Genomic DNA, 5236 nt, shown 5'->3' on the forward strand with positions numbered 1-5236 from the left:
GCGCGGGCGGGCGGAGTGCGCGGAGGACGCGCCGGAATCGGGGATCCCTCAACCGCCCGCACCAACCCCGCCCCGGCGCGGCTCACGTCGGTTCCGGGGCGGGTTACCCCTCCACTCGGCGCGGCACTGCGGCTCTCGTGAGCGGGCAGGGGGAGGGGTCGCGGGCGCCAGTCCAGGAGCCGTTACTGGGTGGGCAGCGGCCACTGGGCCGCGCGGGGGCGCGGAGGTCCGAGCCCGGCTCCGCGTGGGAGCAGGGCGCGCACCGGGGCCGCCGCGCAGGGCGCGGAAGGAGCGCGCGGGACCCTGGTGCGGTAACAGTCGCTGCGGGCGGTCAACCCAGGCTCCCAGCAGAGACCCTCAAGGGCACGCTCCCTGATTCCCGAGAACCTTCGGACAGAAGTCTCCGGAACACTTACCCTCCCACAGCCGTCACACCCCCTGCATCCTCCTCGCCCCTCTTCCCTGTGATAAGTATCCTGGATCCTTTGTAAATATCTCGTGCCTCTCGGAGGAGCTCTGGTCATTTCCTGGAAGGATTCCTAATAACGGCCTTAGGTCACTTTCATCCTGGCAGTAATGACACCGCCTCTTGCCCTGGAAAGAGGGGCTGATGCCTGGGGTCTAAATTTTACTCACCCTGAGCCCAGTGTTTCTGTAACTCCACCCAAGGAAGCGTCTCAGGGACGCCCCTTTGGCCCGGGTCTTTTCTGAAATAAACTCCTTCACGTGCAGTGAACTGGATGGAAATCGGGGCACCTGCGGTGGATCCCAGATTCGTGCAGGAATCTGGGATTATAATCACGGGGTTTATATACTGCAGTGTGTCTGTGCAAATCAATGGTGATTGTCGCTGATGTAACACTTTAAATGTCTCTGACACAACTCACTGGCTCTCAGAGCCCTCGTTTTGGCTGCATTTCACAACTGAAGACCCAGGATCTGATAGGCAAAGTAACTTGTTCAAGGTCACCGGTCTATTAACAAAGAACTTTTGAGCTCCCTGACTCCTGACTCCCAGTTCAAGCATCAGTGATTTTTTTTTTTTAATTCCAATCCCATCTTCAGCCTCCTAAAATGGCATTGTCGTACACAGCTGGTTTGGTGGCACTGACTCCCATTAACAGATGTTTTAAAATGGTTACTATAAACTACCAGCCTAAGTTAATTTTTCAATTACACATTTAACAGTGGGAAGTATATTTGATTTTTTTTTTAAATGCAATCTTTTGACAGAAATTGGCTTGGCCAGAAAGTAGAAAACAAAGATAGTAAAAAAGAATTCAAGAGTGCTTTGTCACAAATGGCCTCAAACAAGGTAGTTTCCAGGAATGTCCTCTAACACGTGGTTCCTTCAGACTAGCTTATTTTTGGTAGCAGAGTGACAGGCAGCAAACACATTTTTAAAATAATAGTCCCAGTGAGCCCCCAGAGATCATCACATTGAAAAAATGTAGCTGTAGGGTAGGCTTTTATTTTCGGTCCTCACCTGTCAAACACTGCACAAGTTTCTGTATTATCAGTCCTAGGATCATCATCGTCATCATCATCATCAACATAATCATCAGCTCTGATCACAAAAGCTTAAATTAAGAAGGTGTCTACATTTATATTAAATCGCTTAGGTAATTAAGTTTATGATAATTATTACAACTTGAATAAAATACATTATCTACAGGACAGAATAAAAGCTACGGGTCCATATAAACTTGGTAGAATAATTCAAAAAAGTAGAAAAGTAAAGTAGGAAGAAAACCACAGAGATGGGCCTCTCAGCTGATTGATGATGAAAAATAATTAACTCCCATATGATAAAATTAAGTTTCCTTGATACGGTGGATGACCACATAAAAACATGATTTCCCAGCTTCAATAACCTCTCCCTTAAAAAGAGAAACTTATTAGTGACCTTCAGTTCACCCAGAGAGTGTTCAATGGGTCAGGAAAAGCACCTTTGTAACTTTGATTACTCGTCTGTTGTAAAAATATAGAATAATGGGGAAGACAGAAAAGATGAGTCACGCTCAGCTGCTGGCACCCAGGTGGAGGAGGTGATAGAGACAGGAACCACAGATAAAGAAGGACAGAGAAAAGGCAGCGTGTTCCCAGCACTGACAGCCGCCAGGAGCCGATGTGCATCTGCCAACTAAAAAATGAATGAGGGGAAATAATGTTTTATTAAATTTGAGCAAATGCTGAAAGGTACATCACACCTGTCTTAACCTATATAAAGAAGAGGAAAGATAGAAATAATATAGTAAATACTTGAACAGTTCCCATTCTTATGTCCCCCTCAACACACACACACACACACACACACACACACACACACACACAATTTCCCCCCCTCACCAGGTTGGGGAAATTTCATGCTAATGGTGCAGACTCTTTAGATACCATGAGTGTCTTGTGTAGAACTGATGGATGGGGGAGAAGGAGAGGGGCTTGGGAAGTATGTTCTGAAAAGTCCTTGAATGCCATTGACAGATATCACTAGAATATGCTCCTTGACCTTCCCTAGTGAGCACATCCTAGAGGTGACCCTTACAGTCACTCCAGAGATGTTAGATAGGAAACAATCCAAAACCAGAATGTTTTCATAATTACCTCAAAACTGAACTAGGTGTGATGGCCTTGATATGCCCTCCAAACAATGCAACTTATTCGTGTGAAGAGCTGTTTAAATTGCTTTCGATTCTTTTATCTCTTAGGGATGTTCAAAAATTGTTCCGTTTGGGATACGCTAATTTGTCTTTGTGACCACTGACTACAATACACAGGATTCTCAATTGTCTGTTGATATCTGGGAGAAAAGAAACTAAGAACTCTAGGTATGACATACAGCAACAAGATTATGCCTGGTGCTAGAGAGGGTGATTTTTAAAGAGGATAGAGAAGTGTAATCTGTTATTGCTGATATGCAAAGCAGAGTGTTACTGCATTAGGCAGCAGAACTAAAGCAATGTCGACACCACGCCAACACAAGGCCCTGTGCAAATGGATTCACAATTTATAACTCTTCACCTATATCCTCCCATTTAATTCCAGACTCATGCATTGAATTATATCCTTACACCCACTTCTAATTAACCAGTTCCCAAAGCAAACAGTGCCCCAAGACCTCTTCATGATGCCAATAAACCAGTTGTTCATCCAGTTACTTAAGCCAAAACCCTTGAAGTCATCCTTGAGTTTTCTGTTTTATATCATATATTTACTGCATTTAAAAAAAATCTCTCCAGTGCACTTTCAAAAATACACTGGATTTGACTGTTACTTTTCATCTCTACCTTTGCCACGCAGTGAGTTTATACCACCATTACAGTGCACAAGGACTATGAAAACTGCCCTGCGTGCTGTCCTGGAACCCATCCTCTAAAGTGACCAGGATGATGGGCTTCAAGTCAAGTCTGATTACATCAGCCCCCTGCCCGGTATTCACAATAGCTTCCTGTCACACTTAATGTGATGCCAAAGTTTTAGGATGCTGGGCAAGTCTCCACCTAACTCCTGATTCCTGCTCTGCAGAGATCTCCCTCCCTGCCCACCACTCACCCCTCTCCCTTCATTCTTAACCACACCAACCTCTTTGCCACACCTCCAGGTCCGACTGATTATTCCAGTTCTTACGGTTCACACTTTCACCCACAGCTGCCTGGTCTTCTATCTAAAATAGGATCCCCCACTTCCATGTTAAATCTAACTCTGGCCTGGTTTTATATTTTTTGATCTCACTATTCACCATTATATATACTGTATAATAAAAAAGAACATTTACATTTAAAAAAAATCATTATAGTAAAAGACACATGGCCATTAATGCCCCTTAGAAGACTCCCCCTTACCTTGAACACACGTATACCATCATTCGTGTCACTTTCTGAAGCGATCATGGAAGTTCTCTTTTGTGTCTTTATTTACACCATCCTGGCTGCCTCAGTGTCCTAAATCAAATAAAAATGTTTACCATCCATGGTCCTTTTGACTTTAGGGAAGAGCCAGAAGTTGCATAGTGCCAGATTCCATCAATAAAGTAGACGAGGACACTCTGTAACATTTTTATTTGACAAAAATTGTCATAAATGTTTGATCAATGAGAAGTGATCAAGACATACCACAAATGATTAAGTAAAAAATGTATTACAGTAAAAGACACATTGCCCTTAATACTCAGAGTACTCTCTGTAGCTTTGAACATGCTTCTTGGCAGTGTGCCTCTTACTGTCACAAGGTTCGTTTTCAATTTTAATTAAATATGTGCCATATTGCTGATCACTCTGTGTGCATGTGTATCCATATTGTGTGTATTTTATTTGGCTGTTTTCTCAGCTAAGACCTTTGGTTAGAACTCTGGACTCATTGCACACTTTTGTTTATAGCTCTAGTGCCTAGAAGGGAGTCAGGCCAAAATAACAGTTAGCCAATATTTATTCAACAAACATATGGATAATCCAGTCCATCAAGCATGTAAATATTCATCAGCCTCTGTGTTTAAGGCACCGTGCAGCTGGTTAAGCTGACATCCCCAGGTGGGAATGCAATCTGCAGAAATATACTCCATGCAACACAAAATATTTTTCTCTATTCCTCAACTGAATTAACCAAAAATTATTCTGTTCTCTTGTTAACGCGTAGTTGCGGCCTCATTATTCAGTCACTTGCTACCTTTTGTAAGTGAGGTCAAAGTCTGGGATGACCTTGATCTTATGTTCACTAAAGAGACTTGGAAATTTGAAAGTAATCTTATAGGACCCAAGGTGAAGGAGAATGGCTGGATAATCCCCGTATCTGACTACACTCATCACCTGCAACAGGATTTTACACCACCCTGTTTTCTAGCATCTGTCAATTCTACCCCTGAGTTGAGTGCCATCATTGCCTTCAGTCTGTCTACCATGTCGCCCTGCATTTATCCACGTTTTCTGTCCCTGATAGCCTTCCACTCAAAAAAGACTTCCAAATCTAAGCTGGCCAGTCCTCTTTCTACCCTTATAGATACATTGGTCCCTACCAATTTACCATGACTTGACATTTCACCAGGGATCTTCTAAGGAAGTTTGCTCATACCTAAACTGAGTATCAGTACCATCAAGACTCACTGAATTCACCAAGTTTGCCTCAGTTCGCAAACACTTTTGTTTGCAACAATTTGGTCCACAAACAGAAACTAGAAATTTTGTTTTAGTTTGCAAACTCTGCATCAGGTGACAAACTCAACCACGGCTCACTCTCTCTCTCT

At 43.6% G+C, this 5236-nt stretch overlaps 1 protein-coding gene across 1 annotated transcript in view; it reads right to left on the reverse strand.

The window, feature by feature from the left end:
- Positions 1-766, reverse strand: part of March11 (membrane-associated ring finger (C3HC4) 11) — a gene marked incomplete in the record, with an annotated part of 117780 nt that extends 117014 nt beyond the window's left edge. The window contains 2 exon segments of the mRNA XM_005386259.2: positions 1-539; positions 637-766.
- Positions 767-5236: the final 4470 nt, after the last annotated feature.

Source organism: Chinchilla lanigera, unplaced genomic scaffold, assembly GCF_000276665.1.
Source record: "Chinchilla lanigera isolate Chin_1 unplaced genomic scaffold, ChiLan1.0 scaffold00025, whole genome shotgun sequence".
Taxonomy (NCBI): domain Eukaryota; kingdom Metazoa; phylum Chordata; class Mammalia; order Rodentia; family Chinchillidae; genus Chinchilla; species Chinchilla lanigera.